At 43.4% G+C, this 20,698-nt stretch overlaps 1 pseudogene; it reads left to right on the top strand.

Annotated features, from left to right (window-relative positions):
- Positions 1-4,537: 4,537 nt before the first annotated feature.
- On the top strand, positions 4,538-9,270 carry LOC109894781 (ankyrin repeat domain-containing protein 49-like; annotated as a pseudogene).
- Positions 9,271-20,698: the final 11,428 nt, after the last annotated feature.

The following is a 20,698-nucleotide window of genomic DNA, read 5'->3' as shown; positions in this document are numbered from 1 at the left end:
ATACAGAGATGACCAGTTTACAGAAAAGTATAGAGTGCAGTGATGTATGTGTACCATAAGGATGATTACTGCCAAATCTGATGACCGAATGGTAAAGAACATCTAGCCGCTCGAGAGCACCCTTACCTGCTGATCTATAAATTATGTCTCCGTAATCTAGTATGGGTAGGATGGTCATCTGAATCAGGGTTAAATTTGGCAGCTGGGGTGAAAGAGAAGCGATTACGATAGAGGAAACCAAGTCTAGATTTAACTTCAGCCTGCAGCTTTGATATGTGCTGCGAGAAGGACAGTGTACCGTCTAGCCATACTCCCAAGTACTTGTATGAGGTGACTATCTCAACCTCTAAACCCTCAGAGGTAGTAATCACACCTGTGAGAAGAGGGGTATTCTTCTTACCAAACCACATAACCTTTGTTTTTACTATTAGCGCAGTAAGTCAAGTAGTATTTGTAGGGTATTAAAGCCCCTCACCAGCATTATGACCAGGAATACAACTTTCCCAAATTAGATCCTTTGTTTGCACCCCCCGGTGCAATTGAACTTATCCCAGAGGCTGCTCCAAGACGCCGCCGGCAGAGAAGAGGTATTCGGAGTGGACTTCTAGTCTGACTCAGGAGGCGTGCACACCATCCACTGCTTCTGAGTATATTACTTGCTAATGTTCAGTCTCTGGATAATAAAGTAGACGAGGTCAGGGCGAGGATCTCCTTCCAGAGAGACATCAGGGACTATAACATACTCTCTCGGGATATACTGTCCCCATCCATACAGCCAGCTGGGTTCTCAGTTCATCGTACAGACAGAAATAAAGAACTCTGCGGGAAGAAGAAGGGTGGGATGTATGTTTCATGATTAACTACTCATGGTGTGATTGTGATAACATACAGAAACTCAAGTCCTTTTGTTCACACGACCTAGAATGCCTCACAATCAAATGCCGACCGTTTTACATCCCAAGAGAATTCTCTTCGGTTATAGTCACAGCGGTGTATATTCCCCCTCAAGCCGATGCCAAGACTGCCCTCAAGGAACTACGCTGGAATTTATGCAAACTGGAAAACACATATCCTGAGGCTGCATTTATTGTAGCTGGGGATTTTAACAAAGCAAATTTGAGGAAAACACTGCCAAAGTTCTATCAACACATTGACTGTAGTACTCGCTCTGGTGAAACATTCAATCACTGTGGACACCAACATCTTGCTCCCGGACAAGCTAAACATCTTCTTTGCCCGCTTTGAAAATAATACAGTGCCACCGATGCGGCCCACTCCCAAGGACTGTGAGCTTGCGTTCTCAGTGGCTGACATGAGTAAGACATTTTAGCATGTTAACCCTCCCAAGGCTGCTGGCCCAGACGGCATCTCTAGCCGTGTCCTCTAGCCGTGCATGCGCAGACCAGCTGGCTGGAGTAGACATATTCAATCTCTCTCTATCCCAGTCTGCTGTCCCCACTTTCTTCAAGATGTCAATCAAAGGTAATTGAACTAAATGACTATCGCCCCTTAGCACTCACGTCTGTCATCATGAAGTGCTTTGAGAGGCTAGTTATTAAAGGATCACATCACTTCTACCTTACCTGACACCCTAGACCCACTTCAATTTGCTTACCGCCCCAATTGACGATGCCATTGCACTGCACACTGCCCTATAAATCTATCATAAAGTTTGTAGACAACATAACAGTAGTAGTCCGGATTACCAACCATGACGAGACAGCAAACAAGGAGGAGGTGAGGGCCCTGGCAGAGTGGTGCGAGGAAAATAACCTCTCCCGCAACGTCAACAAAACAAAGGAGCTGATCGTGGACTTCAGGAAACAGCAGAGAGAGCACGCCCCTATCCACATCGACAGGACCGCAGTGGAGAAGGTGGAAAGCTTCATGTTCCTCAGGGGGAAAACACATCACTGACAATCTGAAATGGTCCACCCAAATGGTCCACCCACACAGTGCGGTGAAGAAGGCGCAACAGCGCCTGTTCAACTTCAGGAGGCTGAAGAAATTCCACTTGGCCCCTAAGACCCTCACAAACTTTTACAGATGCACAAGTGTTAAAATGTTTTATGGAAAAAAATTGGTGTTTCCATAATGACAACTGGTAAAAAAAAGTTGTCACGACATGCATGCATGCTGCTCTGTCCCCTCTCACTCAGGTGACTCAGCCAATAGCGGACTAAGCTGCCTGCTGCAGTGCTTTCTCAACACCGGCCCTCCCCACCACTCACTCACTCAGCAGCAGCCTGCCTCACTGCCTGGTAGTTGGCAGCAGCAGTTCACAGGGAAATATCTACATATTTAAATACAAATCTACATATTTTAAGAGAAATGCCATTGCGGCTGCACTGCATCTTAGAAGTAGCCCAAAAACCTGCTACCCTGCTCGGATGAGAGTGCTCTGAAATCAGAGTAGATAGCTAGAGTGGCTTTACGAACCCACCCAGTATTGTGTGGCTCATCCTTATTGTGGCTAGCTTCAAATGAATTCATTAGACACTAAAACAACCTAATCAGATAGGCTTTTTGACATAATGTGCTTTTATTTCCATTTGTGTAGTGCCTTCATTTGGGTGAAAACTCAGATATTATGCTAGGCTACTCTGATTATATAATTGGTACATTAACATGATAACATAATATTGGGACAAATGACCCAAATAGGCCTAGGTTATATCTTTAGTGTCTCTCAGTAATCAAGTTGTTCATGCTTAGTACAGCCATTATCTTTTCTCTCTGCTTCTCATCTCTCAATGCAACATTTCCATGACGACAGGTGCCTTTCTCTAACATCACAAGGGGACCGATTACTTTGAATGAATGGGGCGATTTCACACCAGCAGAGTATGAAAATATATGTATCTCAGATTGTTCTGGTAATTCTCACATAGTAACTTCATTAGGAGGAAGGATGTTTGACATGCTTTTTACATGTGTATCACAACCAACTTTTTTTTGGAGAATTATGATGAAAGTGTCCGTTTTAGTCTGTTTTTGGACCCATGTCTCCTGTAAGACTCTATGACAGCGTTCCCCAAACTCTGTCCTTCAAGCGGTGCACGTTTTGGTTTTTTAATTAGTTGATTATTAGAATCAGCTGTGATGTGCTAGGGCAAAAAGCAAAACGTGCACCTTTTGACCCGAGGACCGACTATGGGAAACCCTGCTCTATGATCTGTGAACCATGCATGACACAGACAACATTTTGCTGTCAATATACTCCTTATAATGTTCTCTCAAATATGGAGTATGTCTTGATTCTGAAATACAAATGTTCATCACTTTATTCAGCATTTATAAATATTCATATCTTAAAACAACCCTAATTTGATTTAGCTTATTTTTCGACATTGTTTGTAACAATATACTCTTCAAACATATCACATTTCCAAAGTAGGCTCTCTGGTACGTTTAATTACATTTTATACATAGAAATTGAAGTTATAGGTCATTAATCAATCACAGCCCTCCTTTAAGATTGCACATTCAGCAAGTCACCAGAGGGAGTGTCCATTAAATCAATTTTCCCTTTCACTGTGTTGGTGGTGCTCATAAATTGATCATACCTTCAGTATTAGCTGAGAGCCCACTCTGGAAATATGATTTACCTGTAGAGTATATTGCTCCAAACAATTATATCTTAAAATTAACAAAATCAAAAAGGGTAGTTTTGAAATATTACTATAATTTTTTTATGATGACTAAATTAATGTGAACAATTTTATTTCAGAATCAGGACATACTCCATTTTTTTTATCGTCAAAAATAATATCCCCCGACAAAAAAAGCACATCCTTCCTCCCAATGAAGTTACTATCTAAAAATTGCCAGAACAATCTGAGATATAAAAAATAATTTAAGCTACGCTGGCATGGAATCGCCCAATAGGACTATATATTTTATTATCTTTTCTTATGTCTCTTGTTCTAGATGTCTGTCTTTCTCACAGTAGCCTAATTAAGTTGTTTAGGTATATTGATGTATTGTCTCCTTGCCTTCTCTCTTTCTCGCACACACACCTTCAGTAATCTTAGTTTAAAATCATAATTATTATGTCAAGCACATCTCTTCTCTGTTTCTCTTTCCTCTCTCTTGATCTTTCTTTCTCTCTCTCGCACTGTCACGCCCTTGCCATAGAGAGGCGTTTATTCTCTATTTTGGGTAGGCCAGGGTGTGACAAGGGTGGGCATTCTAGTTTCTTTATTTCTATGTTTTCTGTTTCTGTGTTTTGACCGGGTATGGTTCTCAATCGGGGACAGCTGTCTATGTTGGGAATCATACTTAGGCAGCCTTTTTTCCTTTGGGTATTTGTGGGTAGTTGACTTTGTTTAGTGGCCTGTATAGCCCTAGTAAGCTTCATGTTCGTTTTTTGTTGTTTCTTGTTTTGTTGGCGACATTTATAATAAAGAGAAATGTACACTCACCATGCTGCACCTTGGTCCGGTCATTTCCCTGACGACGTTCGTGACACGCACGCTCTCTACTTTCTCTCTCACACACTCTCTACAGCAGGTATTCTCCAACTGGGGTACGCGCAATGTCGTCGGTGGGTAAGCCAAAAATGCCTTCGGGGACACGCCAAAACATACTTTTTACACGATATATATTTATTTTTTATATAAAAAAAAAAGATCTTCACATTTTCAAACAGTACATTCATATTTTCTAATGGGGCTATACATTTGGGTGAGGTCTCTCACCTGAGTAGCCTCGTTTCGCTGCGAAAAATAAAATTAAACCATCTAGTGTTCAGCGAAATAACACCACATTGTCAAATACAGGAAGCCTAGTCAAATAATTAACATCCAATCACATTAAACGTTACTCTCTCGCAGGAAACGTTCACTCTTGTGCAGATATTTAGAAACGAATCATGACAATTTGAAAAATAAGCCATGGGACTTTTTTGAGCGAGAATAAAGATGACTGTCAAGTAGTAAGACATGTATAAAAGCAACAGATACCATTAATAAGAAGGGGCTAGAAGCGTCTGATATGGTGAGCTACCGAGTGGCTAGGACAAGCAAACCCCATACTACCGTGGAGGACTTAATTCTTCCTGCTACTGCGGATATGGCTGGGACAATGCTGGGAGAAAGGCAAAAAAAAACTATACAGACAATGCCTTCATCAAACAACTCTGTTTCACGATGCATCAGTGAATTACTACTTCACCTACAAGCTGGTGAATTATATGCGTTACAGCTGAGTCAACAGATGTGGCGGGCCACGCACAGCTCCTTTGTAAATGTCCGTTACATTTATGGGGGGTCAATTATGGAAGACATCCTCTTCTGCAAACCACTGGAAACCAGGGCAACATGATATGATATTTTTAAAGTACTGGACAGCTTTGTGATGTCAAATGGATTTTGGTGGTCAAGATGTGTTGGTATCTGTACTGATGGCGCAACAACCATGACAGGGAGACATAGTGGAGTGGTAAGCAGTTGCAAGCAGTTGCTCCCGACGCCACTTGGGTCCACTGCAGCATCCACCGAGAGGCTCTTGCTGCCAAGGGAATGCCTGACAGCTTGAATGACTTTTTGGACCCTACAGTGAAAATGGTTAACTTTCTTAAAGTAAGGCCCCTGAACTCTCGTGTATTTTCTGCACTATGCAATGATATGGCCAGCAACCATGTAACGCTTTTACAACATACAGAAGTGTGCTGGTTATCAAGGGGCAAAGTATTGACACATTTTTTTTAAAATTGAGAGACGAGCTTTACTGACCATACTTTTCACTTGTCTGACCGCTTGCATGATGGTTTCTCACACGACTGGTCTATCTGGGTGATGTTTTTTCTTGCCTGAATGATCTGAAGCTAGGAATCCAGGGACTCTCCACAATTACATTTAATGTGCGGGACAAAATTGAGGCTATGATTAAGAAGTTGGAGCACCTTTCTGTCTGCATTAACAAGGACATCACACTGGTCTTTCCATCATTGTATGATTGTTTGTGTGCAAATGAACTCAAGCTTACGGACAATGTAAATAATGTGATATAGTGAAGCTCCTGAGTGAGCTGGATGCGCAATTACGCAGGTACTTTCCCAAAACGGACGACACAAACAGGATTCGTCATCCCTTTCATACCAGGCCTCCAGTCCACTTACAGATATCTGAACAAGAGAGCCTCATCAAAATTGCAACAAGCTGTTCTGTGAAAATGTAATTTAATCAGAAGCCACTGCCAGATTTCTGGATAGGGAGCTCTGAGTTTCTTGCCTTGGCAAATCGCGCTGTTAAGACACTGATTCCCTTTGCAACCACGTACCTATGCGAGTGTGGATTCTCAGCCCTCACTAACATGACAATGAATACAGGCACAGACTGTGTGTGGAAAATTATTTAAGACTGAGACACTCTCCAATACAACCCAACATTGCAGAGTTATGTGCATCCTTTCAAGCACACCCTTCTCATTAACCTGTGGTGAGTTATTCACAAATAAGGTTTTATATGTAAGATGGCTAAATAAAAAGCAAAATTATTGTTTATTATTATATTAATATTTGTGCCCTGGTCCTATAAGAGCTCTTGGTCAATTCCCACGAGTCGGGTTGTGACAAAAACTCACACTCATTCTTATGTTTAATAAACACATCATATAGTGTGTGTGTGTGGCAGGCTTACAATGATGGCAAAAAACAACATTTGAGAGTGAGCTGACCCCGGTGGTAGAGGAGGTACTCAGCTGGAGGTTGAATGTTTGAAGGGGTACGGGACTATAAAAAGTTTGGGAACCACTGCTCTACACTTAGTGTAGTCCTTAAGCAGTAACAACTTGATATCTTTTCTCTGCGCTTCCCAACTCTCAATGCAACATTTCCATGACTACAGGGGCCTATCCCAAACATCAAAGGGGGACAAAATATTTTGAATGAATTGGGGGAATTGGGGCGGCAGCGTAGCCTAGTGGTTAGAGCGTTGGACTAGTAACCGGAAGGTTGCAAGTATAAATCTGACAAGGTATAAATCTGTTGTTCTGCCCCCGAACAAGACAGTTAACCCACTGTTCCTAGGCCGTCATTGAAAATAAGAATTTGTTCTTAACTGACTTGCCTAGTTAAATAAAAATTCCACACCAGTATAGTCCAAAGATATATTTGTTAAGTCAGATTGTTCTGGCAATTCTCACATAGTAACATTGGATGTTTGACATCATTTTTACATATGTATCACAAACAAGTTTGGGGGAAAATCATGATGAAAGTGGCAATTTTAGGCCCTTTTTTAGACCTGTACATTCCTCCTCTAAGACCCTACGATCTGTGAACCGTACATGATACAGACATTGGTGTGATTATACTTGTGTTCTGTCGAACATCTAGATTCAGAAGTCAACATGTTCACATATTCCTTTGTTCAACGTGAAACCTCTGATCTTCTATTTCAGCTCATGAAACGGGACCTACACCTTGATATTATTGTTCAGACTTGTTTTGATCAGTCATATTAAATCCCTTACTAAAAAGTAGCTGTCGGTCTTTCTCACAGTAGCCTAATTACGATGTTGATAAATATTGATGTGTTGTTCGATCGCTCTCTTTCTCTCTGCAGTTAATTAAGTTGTTGATAATGAATTACAAATGACCTGATATCTCCTCTCTATATCAGCAGCCACTGAGTTGACTGTGAGTGTGCATGGGCAGTTAGTACAGTGTGGACGAGTTCCCAGAGAGCTTTAACCAGCTGGAAATGCTGAAGACCCACGACCACCTGATCCCCCTGCGGAGCATGCAGCCTCTGGCAGGGAGACGAGGAGGAGGACGGGGGGGGGGGGGGGGGGTGAAGACTGGTATCAGCAGAAGGAGGAGAAGCTGAAAGACAGACCGGAGGAGCTGATGCTGTGGGCGGCGGAGAATAACAGAGGGAGTGTGACGCACTAGGGCTGGGAATTGCCAGGGACCTCACGATACAATGTTTTCATGATACTTAGGTGCCAATATCATATGTATTGTGATTCGCACGATTCTATGTGTTGCTGATTCTAAACTGTGATTTAATTGGGATTTGATATTCTAAACATATTGCTCACCATATGTCTCCTGCAGAGGGACAAGAGAGAGCCAGGAGAAAACACGTTTTGACCAGTCATGGAAAGAAAAGTGCTGAAAACAAGTATGAATTATGAATGAATGTTTACTTAATAATTTGCAATTTACCCAGAAAGACCTGTGACCGTGAAAAGCTTTAATAAAAGTGTACAACAAGTTTTGGCGTTGACCCTGCTATCCTGGAGCTGGTCATCAGGTGCTCATAGTTGACCTATTTTGCACACCACAGCCTATCATGAGACATCCATTTTCTTCGTCACTGGGCCAATATGTATGGAAAGGTTTGTTCAAATCCAAAGTGGTTGCGGTGTAAAAGTGAATGAGTATGAGCTGTGAGATCACTTGCTTAAGATTGGAACAGAACAGCGCGGTAAGCTTTGGATTACTGTGTGTGTCCTTGTTTGTGCGTGTGTCATGATGTGTCTCACTGGTATCGCCCACAGCCAGAGAGGTGGTGAGATTTAAACAAATGGAAGGAGGGAGGGGAGGGAGAAAGATAATCCTCTAGAGCTCTTGCTTGTTCCCCCTGTCAAAACTGTGCAGAAATAACTTTAAATCTCCATCTCTCAGGGAATCCAGAGGCAAGAACAGATTTTTGTTGGCGGCTTGATGGAGGTTTGATTTAGCATAGAACAAGCTGAATAATAGTTGTGAGTTGATTGTCATCTGTAGGTGGGATAATGTTGGGTGGTTTTAACTATTTTAAGCTCCGGCCTTGTTTTTTGATTTTTATGAAATGCATCTGCCTTTCGGCTGTTTCATGATATGTTGAAGAGTTCGATAAAGGTCAGTTAAAATGCAAATATTCTCTCTCTCTGCCTCTTTAAGCTGCCGACGGTCAAGCGGCTGCTCTCGGTTGACCCCTTGATTGCGCATTGCCAGGACAAGGACGGCTATACTTCGTTGCACCATATCGGCCTACGGAGGCCACGCAGCCAGGGCCTCTAACCCTGCTGCCAGCGGGCACCGAAGTTAAATCCCGCACTGCCGACGGCTGGACGCCCCTACACGGCGCCTGTCGCTGGGGCCAAGTCGTCACTGCAGCCCTCATGTTGAGTCAAGGGGCGGAGTTGTATGCCCAGCCCAACGGTGGCCTCACAGCGCTCCACCTAGCTGCCTCCCACCCTGGACAGGGCTCCGCCCACACGCTGGAGTTCCTCCTATCGCTGTGCTCCATCAAGGCGGAGCTTCAGAGCAAAAGCTAGGAGAAGGCCAGTGAAATCACTAGCCGAAGTGGACCGCATGACTTCCTGTTTGAGATGGCGGAGAACTGTAACAGCGTGCTGTCTCTCCGGTGACCCCCCCCCCCCCTCACATCAGCCCTCCTTTCCCTCTACCCGGGGGACTTCATGGAAGAGAAGACAGTGTTCCAAGAAGTGTCTTATGAACATATGAACAGTCATGTACACCACCACATTGTCTTTCTTTGCAGTCCTGGGAGGAAATGTCAATTATCAGTATGATGACAGTTTCTCTTATGTGTCCTCTGCACGCTTTATTTGTCCCAAATGCCAACATATTCTGTACATAGTGCACTACTTTTGGACCCTTCCCTGGTCAAAACTAGTGCACTATGTAAGGGAATAGGGTGCCATTTGGGATGCAGATCCTAATATCCGTGTACTTGGAATGGGTTGAAATGAACTGGTCCAATTAGTATCCCCTCAGAAATGGGGAGATTTTAGCATGGAAACCCACACGGTCAGACACTGTACTTTGGATTAGGTCATCTTGTGATTGGTCGAAGGTGATCCAACTCATCCAATTGCTGACATACATTTTTTTGTTGTTGATTGTCCGTCATTACACACGCAGGCTCAAATGGGTTTCAATGGTGGGATGACTAACATTGTGAAATGAAGCAGATCAGTTTGGGTTCCAGGCTAAATAGTGTGTGCTGGAGTAATGTTTCTCATTGGTTTCTGAGCATTTGGGCTGTATTCAACTCACCTATTGAATTGATTGTCGAGCGTTATGGCCATTAGAAATATAATGATTCATTCTAATGCTATGGTTACAGCTCATTTGTTAGTCATCCAAATGTCATCCGTGCTCGCTGTAGAAATACAAACACAATCAGTATACATTGGACCAGGTATGTTTTCACTTAATGCCTTTGAATGTCCCATCTCCCTTTAAAAATAATGGCCATCATTTTGATAGCGCTTAACCAAACCCAACCTGAGGACATTATTCAGAACCGCATTCATTTCCAAATGTTTGTTTGCCTCCGGATGTCCATGAGAAGATGTCTAAAGTGTGCCTATGCCCTGCGCACAGTCAATTCAAAAAGCATAGTGCCCGAACGGCGGTGTTTCAAACTCGCTTGGGATGAAGCGCTGTCCCATGTTATGGCAACTTGTGGTTGTTTTTGATAAGATCACCTTGATCACCTATTATTTGATCTTAAAATGGGTAGTCAGACCTGTCACTATCCAGCCGTGCTACAAAGGACGGAAGTATGGTCATCAAAAGGTCACTAAAGGTAAGCAGAAGGAGAGTCAAACCGGTGACGTTTCCCCTATGTACAGATCTAGGATCAGCTTCCCCTCCCTCTATCCTAACTCAACCATCATTGGGGTAAATGCGGAATTGACCCAAGATTAGTGTCTAGGGTCAACTTCAGCCTACTCTGAGGGTCAACTTTGAGCGTGACAGTTTAACTTCTAATTTAAAAAAAATGTCAAAAAACATATTCGGATACCCACAACTTTAAAGCGCAACTGAATATAATAACCAACTTCTCGGGTTGAAAACGGCCTATGTAGTATCAATATTAGTCAAACGTTCAGTGGCAAAACTGACTGAAGTATAAGTAGGATCATTTTGATCATATAAGTCAGTATATTCCAAAACAGAGTTTTGTGAGATTTGTGTAATGGAGTTCGTCATGACTTTACATGAGGGTTGGGTTTGGATTACAATCATGCCCACTTTCCCACAAACACAAGATGGTAGAATAGTCATGAACAGAGAAACAGCTGCGCTGATTGCGCTCCATCCAATCATAGCAGCCAGAATCTACAGACATTGGGCTTGTTCGACATTGCAGACGACAGTGCAAGCAACTGCCGACTGATCTACAAATCATTTAGCACCGTAAATAACTACTCATTATTATTTGTAGAGCAGTCAGTCACCACAATGCATCTCGAACACTGCTATTGAGACAGACCTGCCCATTACGCAGCGCCACAGACTTTGTTTACATAAGACAACCCAGCGCCAATGTTATGTTGCTGAAAGAACACTTGGCCTCTAAGCCCTTCATGGGGTGGCCAATTACTAATGTTTTTGATAGTGATCAATTGTGTCTGCCGCGTTTTTTGGGCAAAAGGAGAATTGAGATGATGCACTGCCACTTCTCAATATTCCATTTGCGAGTCGTGACCTGTTTTGTAACATGATTTTCTATCAAACACTGCCAGACAGACGCACTGGATAGTGAGAAAGTTATAAAAATAAAAAAAACGTCACGAAGCACACTCGCAAGTGACTTGATAAGCTGATTTAGCTGACCTGGCCTGGCTGCTCAATGTGCCTGCTAGCTACTACTAGCTTCATTGACAAATAAACTGTATGCAGGGCACTGACTAGTTTTTCATGCACATTTTCTTACTTGAGAAATACTGCACCAAACAACTTAGCTAGGTGTAAAATTGTGCTATTAAGACCTTGGCAAAAGCGTCAAAATGACTGACAGATTTCTTGATTTTCCTCTATTTGGAGGAAGCGAGTGACTGTTGTTGCTATGGTGACTCGGGAGGGACAACACAACAGTAAGTGCCAGGGTACGATGTGCGAACACAACACACCCACATCGAACCACTCCCCCAAGACCCAAATCTCCTGTTTTTTTGGGGTAATTAATCACCAGAAAAACACAATGCAGAATCCTTGTGTTCAGTCAGTCCCCCTTTAAGCAGCATATCTTTAAACCCCAGAACTTCTCTACGGCTCCATCAATGTCTGTGAGACGGGGCTGATTTTATTCATGCAAATTCAATCGCAAGATAATTGTCCTGTCTGTTTAAAAAGTTGGGTTACTTTGTGCACAGCGTGTGCAACTACAAGTACATAAGATCTGAGTGACTTCTACCCGTTGTCATGGGAACTGGGAGAGTCTGCTGTTCTGCGGTACATCTGTGGGCGCAGCCATGTTAAAATACTCAACACTCATACTGTCCTGTTTCCTCCCACACACACACACACACACACACACACACACACACACACACACACACACACACACACACACACACACACACACACACACACACACACACACACACACACACACACACACACACACCTAACCCTAGCCCTTGGGTATTTATGTACAAAGGATTGTTTGTACCTACAGTCCATTAGCCTTTCAAATGCCTGGGCACTAAGGGGATAGGGATTGCAAATGGATTTGGAATCGAGCAGCTGCAGTATGTATAATGGACCCTGGGTCATACTAATTAGGGCACACCGTACCAAAATGTTTTGCAACGGAAAACGAAAATGACTGTTTCTCATTGGACAAGTTACGATAGTACATCCCCATTTTTGTCCGTTTCCTTCCATTTTGGGCCTAGTGTATACAACCCTGCTGCTGTTGAGGTAAGGCCTCTCAGATATGACCCAAAATGGCTATTTGACCCCTGTTTGTTTCTGTGTGAGAGCAGAGAAATGCGGTGAAGTTGTCCCTAGATGCTGATCTTGGGTCAGTTTTGCATTTTCCCCACTAATGGTTAAGGTTAGGATTGCGGGGGGAGCTGAACCTAGATCTGTACCTAAAGGACACTTCACCTTGGAGTGAGAGCAGAGGGACTAACAGCCCTCTGCTCTCATGTTTAACTGTGAGATGCAACTGATATGCTAAACAGTAGAAGCCCTGCGACATCTTTAAGGTGCTCGTTCAGATAGCAACCACTGAATATGCATGTTAAAACTGCACATTTGAAATCTGAAAGAAATCAAACTTGATCGTTGTTTAATGTCTGCTGAACCTTTTTGCTGCTCATTGACAAGTTGTAATCCATGCTCGCTGTGGAAAGACGAATACATCTTTGTTCAAATCTCCGTTTTCAATCTTCATAGTGCATGTGCAAATTGGAACGAGCAATACATTCCACGTGAACCTCGTCTGGTTCCTTCTCCGATTGAGACCGGTATGCTTTGAATGTGAGATGCAAAAGATATACCCTCTGTTCTCAAAGCAGCAGCACTTCAAAACTTGACACATGTTTATCCCTAAAATTGCTCGAGTACACAACTGTCTTTTTCAAAGTTCTTCCTTCAGGATACTCTTCTAATGTAGCAGATCCCACAACTACGCTAGGAGAAAGCTTGTCTGTGTGCCAAAATGGCAACTTATTTCCTTTATTGTGCATTACTTTTGACCAGCCATTATGGGGCTCTGCACTAAAAGGGAATATTGCACAAAAAATAGGGTGCCATTTGGGGGCGAACCCTTTGCCACGTCATGCAAACGAAGCATTCAAGCTGCATTTGTGAAGTCGATCGCAAAGATTTCCTATGTAAGGGATCTAAATTTGACTAAACCACAGAGCCTACGGAAGGTTGCAGGATACTAATGGGCACTAGCTAGATCTGTTTGGCATAACTCGCATCTCGAAATTAAACATGGAAACCCTACACACACAGATTCCTAATGTCCTTGAGTGATCAAACATCATGTAGAACCCCGACTTCAAACAGGCAGAGGTTGGCCTTGAAGAGTAATCGCAGGGGAGATCAGGTTTAATATTGCAGAAAGATTGTGGGTTCTATCAATGTAATTGTCGTCATCATTTCCCATCCCCCATATATATTTTAAAAACATTTGACTTCTTTATTATTTCCCCCCAAGCCTACCTCCCCTAATTTGAGTAAACCAATGGACAACAATACTTAGGCATCTACTCCTAGTTTTTTAATTGCAATCGGAAAGTATTCAGACCCCTTCCTTTCGCCCACATTTTGTTACGTTACAGTCTTATTCTAGAATATGATATATGAAAAAAAATTCCTTACCAATCTACACACAATACCCCATACAAATGTGAGCAAATGTATAAAAATATAATTTTTTGCTTATTTACATACCTATTCAGTCCCTTTGCTATGAGACTCGAAATTGAGCTCAGGTGCATCCTGTTTCCATTGATCATCCTTGAGATGTTTCTACAACTTGATTGGAGTCCACCTGTGGTAAATTCAATTGTTGGAAATGATGTGGAAAGGCACACACCTGTCTATATAAGGACCCACAGTTGACAGTGCATATCAGAGCAAAAACCAAGCCATGAGGTTGATGGAATTGTCTGTAGAGCTCCAAGACAGGATTGTCGAGGCACAGATCTGGGGAAGGGTACCAAAACATTTCTGCAGCATTGAAGGTGCCCAAGAACACAGTGGCCTCCATCATTCTTCAATGGAAGAAGTTTGGAACCACCAAGTTTCTTCCTAGAGTTGGCCACCCGCCCAAACTGAGCAATCGGGGAAGAAGGCCCTCGGTTGGGGAGGTGACCAAGAACCCGATGGTCACTCTGACAGAGCTCTAGAGTTCCACTGTGGAGATGGGAGAACCTTCCAGAAGGACAACCATCTCTGCAGCACTCCACCAATCAGGCCTTTATGGTAGAGTGGCCAAACGGAAGCCACTCCTCAGTAAAAGGCACATGACAGCCCACTTGGAATTTGCCAAAAGGCACCTAAAAGACTCTCAGACCATGAGAAACAAGATTCTCTGGTTTGATGAAACCAAAATGGAACTCTTTGGCCTGAATGCCCAGGGTCACGTCTGGAGGAAAAACGTGGCACCATCCCTACGGTGAAGCATGGTGGCTGCAGCATCATGCTGTGTAGCTGTTTTTCAGCGGTAGGGACTGGGAGACTAGTCAGGGTAGAGGGAAAGATGAATGGAGCAAAGAGATCCTTGATGAATACCTGCTCCAGATATTATTAAAATATATTTTTTGAATACATTTGCAAAAACATTTCTAAAAACCAGTTTTTGCGTTGTCATTATGGGGTATTGTGTGTAGATTGATGGGGGGGGGGGGGAGTATTTGAATCAATTTTAGAATAAGGCTGTTACATAACAAAATGTGAAAATGGTTAAGGGGTCTGAATACTTTCCAAATGCATTGTATTGAAACGTTCAGGTTTCAACCATTTAAGTATATGTTTTATAAAAAATGCACAGGCCTACTCCCTCCAGCTCATTACAATGTGGTGTGTGATGCACTGATGAAGCCTGCCTTCCGTTGCCGTTTGATTCCGTGTTCAAAACAATTTGCAACTCAGAAATATCCAAACTTCCGACTTCAGTGCGTTCAAGATAACTGGGGAGATAAAACAAGCTCTGACTCATAAAAATTATTTTGAACAGTCGGAATTTAAACATCGGGAACTCGGGCTTCTTTCTAGAGCTCTGATTTACAGACCTGAAGATCACTGGTGGTGTCTGACAGATTATCCATTTAAAAGCTCTGTATCTGTATGCTGTACACACTAGCCAATTTAATTCCACTAAATGTAGCTAATTAATCTATAGACCGACAAGCATGACCAGTCAAATCAATGAATCAGTTTAAAAAAACATTTTGCGCCTCCCTAGTGGCCAGTGGTCTAAGGCATCACTACAGACCCAGGTTCAATCCCAGGCTCTGTCACAGCCGGCCGTGACCGGGAGACTCATGAGGCGGCGCACAATTGGCCCAGCGTCGTCCGGCTTAGGGGAGGGTTTGGCCACAAGCTGACTTGGTTTGTCAGGTGTACGATGTTTACTCCGACAAATTGGTAAGGCTGTCTTCCGGGTTAAGCGGGCAGTGTGTCAAGAAGCAGTGCGGCTTGGCAAGGTTGTGTTTTGGGGTACGCATGGCTCTCGACCTTCGCCTCTCCCGAGTCCGTTTGGGAGTTACATTGATGGGACTCAATACCAATTGCATATCATGAAATTGGGGCGAAAAAGGGGTAGAAAGTATTAAAAAATATATATTATAAAACGTTGCGATGGGATTTTTTTCTTCTTCTCCCGACCAATTTTATTGATCAACTTTAGAATTTCTTTAAACGGACGAAAGCCAGCTGTTACCGGCTAACAGAAGCCCTGGTGTGCTTGTGTGAGAGAGAGCGAGTGTGTTTTTGAAAATGTCTGTGTACGCGTGCATGAGAACTAGGATTGGGCGGTATCCAGATACCTTCATACTGACCTTCCGCTAATACCTGCGCTGAACAAGCTGCGCTATTGTCACACCCAACTGAGCCTCTGTAATCCGATGTTTAGCACTTAGCTAGATAGCTAACTAGCTACTAAATTAGCAAACCAAATGCACAACTACAGAGTATTTAGCACATTTTAGACAGTTAATTTAATAGTTATAAGATATCTAGCTGGTAAACATTTAGTTATGAGTTCCATACTGTAGCTATATAGATCCCTTGGCATGTGCTGCACAACAGTGAGTGACTCACAAGGCTCCGGTATCTCGTCGTTGTGCGCTTAAAAAGTAGCTTCAAATAATCAAATGTATTAAAAAACTTCAAATAAATAGGGTTAGGGTTAGAGAGAACTTGTATTTCAACACGTGCGTGTGTGTGTGTGTGTGTGCCCTTCAGTTGCTGTGGTTTGGATAAGGACTTTGAAGGGTGTCAAGGAACACGGTGCACATGGCATTACCATGGAGACAGATCTTATGAAATTAGAGTTGGGAAAGGTAGAACATGATAGGATCAATGTTCCATTGTGGTCCTCTATTGGTAGGCAAGTGGCTGCAGAGCAAAACATGGGACATGGACACTCTGTGCCATACATTAAATCCTGATGGCGTCGACAGATGGTCGCCCCTCTTCAGGTCCTTAGGAAACTGTGCAGTATTTTTTACAATGTATTATGTCTTACATTGTTAGCCCAGAAAATCTCAAGTGTTATTCCATACAGCCGGAAAGATGTACTGGATACAAAAGCGACGTCAATTTACCAACATTTACAACCAGGAATACGACTTTCCCGAAGCGTATCCTTTGTTCGGACCTCCACCCTGGACATGGGATCTAATCCCAGAGGCCGACCCAAAACAACGCGGTCGCCGCAGGAGAGGCAGAGGGAGCGGCCTCCTGATCATCACTAGCCACGTCCCCAGAGCATGCCCAAACCAGCTGTCTGGTGTTGTGCCTACATGCTCCAAGATGGCCACCAATTGTTCCTGTTCCCAAGAAAGCTAAGGTGACTGAACTAAATGACTATCGCCTCGTGGCACTAACTTCTGTCATCATGGAGTGTTTTGAGAGACTAGTCAAGGATCATATCACCAAACCCCTACCTGATTACCAAGACCTACTCCAATAGGTCCACGGACGATGCAATCGCCATCACACTGCACACTCCCCTAAACCATCTGGACAAGAGGAATGTTGTTCATTGACTACAGCTCAGCATTTAACACCATAGTACCCTCCAAACTTGTCATTAAGCTTGAGACCCTGGGTCTCGACCCCGCCCTGTGCAACTGGGTCCTGGACTGTCTGACGGGCCGCCCCCAGGTGATGAGGGTTGGAAACAACATCTCTACCCCGCTGATCCTCAACACTGGGGCCCCACAAGCGTGCGCTCTCAGCCTCTCCTGTACTCCCTGTTCACCCATGACTGCGTGGCCACGCACGCCTCCAACTCAATCATCAAGTTTGCAGACGACACTACAGTGGTAGGCTTGATTACCAAAAACAACGAGACAGCCTAAAGGGAGGAGGTGAGGTCCCTCGGAGTGTGGTGTCAGGAAAATAACATCTCACTCAACGTCAACAAAACAAAGGAGATGATCATGGACTTCAGGAAACAGCAGAGGGAGCACCCCTCTATCCACATCAACAGGACAGTAGTGGAGAAGGTGGAAGTTTTAAGTTCCTCGGCGTACACTTCACGGACAAACTGAAATGGTCCATCCACACAGACAGTGTGGTGAAGGCGCAACAGCACTGCTTCATCCTCAGGAGGCTGAAGAAATTGGACACTAAAACACTTTTTACAGATGCACAATCGAGAGAATCCTGTTGGGCATCCTGTTGGTCCACAACCAAGACAACCCTCTGTCATTTTTATGTTGATTTGCAACATGCAGGTTAATCGCAAGATTGAACCCAACATTGGGGGACTGTCATGACGTTGGTCTGGGGGTAGGTTTATGACAGTCATAAATATCTCTTCCCCCCCTTTTTCCTCTCTCTACCCTACTGATGTTACATTTGCAAACCCCTTTGGTTAACATAGAGATTCTGGGAACAACAGAAGGTGGGGGGAAATGAACTATATTCTGGTAATCCGACCAATTGAACATATGCAGTGGTACTTAATGAATATGATGTCAGTTCGGTTGTCATCTGAGACATTCTCATCAATCATAAGATGACATAAACTCTACAGTGGAAAGTCTACACATCAGAGTTATCGGATTCACATGGAATTGTTGTTCAATTTAAATGCTTGAATATGAAATTGTTCGTGATGGGATGTAATGTGATTTTAGCTTCTAAAATGTGAGATTTGGGTTTTCATAAGATTAGGGCTATGCTCAATCCGTGGCCCGCCCCTGTGAAGGGACATGGGCTATAAAACTTTTCAAACGCCCTCCTCTCCCTTCATATATAAAGCCTTGACGACAAAATAACCTCCTGTTCCGAGGATGTGAGGACGATGGTCCGATGTCAGAAAGGTTCAGATAATATCTACAGAACGAAGCCAACATCAGCGTGAGCTTTGGTTGTGAATGGTATGAACTTTGAACTCTTATTCACTACAGAAGTGATACCTCCTAGCCGTTGAGTTAGCAACAGCCGCTGCAAACCCGGGTTAGGAAGGAACAGACAGAGTATCCCGTCTATCACACAATGACGTTACTACAACGTATCCAATTGACAACCAGAGACATTCTTCAAAGGACTCGGTTTGGCAACACGGCCTTCCATCTACCACCAACCTACTGAAGCGCAGCCCAGAGTAAATATTTATTGCATTTTCCTTTTCCAAATGTGCGGTAATTTAGAATGCATAAGATACTGTATTTACGATAGCACAGCTTCGCCCTTTGTTCCTCAGTCTTCCTGCTCTTTCACTCAAAACCACCCCTTTTCTTTTGTGTAACAAGCTGTCATATCTGTTCCGCCCGCTAGGGACGGTTTCCTTTATGACGTAATTTGTAATCAAGTTATGATTAATTATGTGTAATTATATGTAATTCTGTGTGATTAGTTAGATGTTTAGTAAATAAATAATTCAACCCAATATTGTATTGCTGATTCAACTTGTTAGCCAGGGTTCGTGCAGATAACCAAGAATTTACAACTTTCAGATGAGACTGAATTAAGGTGACGATTAAAATGGACTGCTATTGATGTAAGATTCCAAGAACTCTCAATGAGATGTTACTATCCTTTGTGCAAGCACTTCCAAGAGTTCATGAACAGTGAGCCTGGTGAAATTTGGGGAGCGCATTGTCAGTAGTGTACCTTTGGTTCCTAGGGTGTTTTGGCCTTTCACACTATACACCCTCCCCAAAGGCGGCCAGCGACAGGGTGATCAATCCTACACTTGCGTCCCATTCCCAATTAGTCATAGGAGTTGCCTTGTTGTTGATAGCCAACATCTCATGGGACTATGAATGGCAGGGGCGTCCTCCTCCCTGAGTCAAGCATTGTTGACCGCATACCTCCTGGCCCTCTCACTTCGGGGCCCAGCTGGGGTCTTTCCTCTTCATCCAGAGCCACTGACTGCTGCCTTCTGCCGCCTCTGATACAGCTTTGATTGCCGAACGCTGGCTCTGGCCCTTAATTCCCAGGTCTCTAAGCAGTTTGGTTGTAGATGTTGCCACAAAACCTCTGCAACCCACCTCCACTGGTCGGACTTCTGTGTTCCAGCGATGATGCCGTGCTTCGGCAGCTAGATCGGCATAGCGCAGATGTTTTCGCTCATAAGCCTCATGTCAGGTCTTAGGGTGGTGATTGCGATCTCCGGAGGAAACACAAGTTGCCGGCCAATGTCAGCTAGCATTTTCCAGTCGCGGGTCAAGCGCAGCTGGTCTCGCTCTAATGGTGTAGAGCCGCTCTTCGGTGGTTTAGCCCCTTCACGGACAAAGGTCGTCCGTAAGGGGTGTGATGCTGCTGGGGGTGGTAGGGAGTTGGTGGCAGCTCGCTTGTCCTCCAGGGCGGACGCAAGGTTTTTAAGGACTTGGTTGTGATGTCAAGCGTCCTTGGGTAAAGCTTAAAGACCTAGTAAAATATTACTAGGTCTTTAAGAGTTTATTCGGAAAATAACAGCTCTATAAATATTATTTTGTGGTGCCGCGACTCTCTAGTTAATTACATTTACATGATTAGCCTAATAAGGTAATATTAATTACGGATAAATTATTTTATAGAATAGGATGTCATATCACTTAATCCGGCATAGCCAAAGACACGACAACAGTGTTTAAACCCATTACAATGAAGACCTGTGAAGTTATTTGTATTTTTACAAATTATCTTTGAAAGACAGTGTTCTGAAAAAGGGACATTTCTTTTTGCTGAGTTTATTTTATTTTAAAACATTTACATGTTTTGCAAGAAGAACGATTTCCCCAATGATCCTCTTCACATGGACACATC

Source organism: Oncorhynchus kisutch, linkage group LG7 (genome assembly GCF_002021735.2).
Source record: "Oncorhynchus kisutch isolate 150728-3 linkage group LG7, Okis_V2, whole genome shotgun sequence".
Classification (NCBI taxonomy): Eukaryota; Metazoa; Chordata; class Actinopteri; order Salmoniformes; family Salmonidae; genus Oncorhynchus; species Oncorhynchus kisutch.
This window is presented reverse-complemented; position numbering and strand designations above follow the sequence as displayed.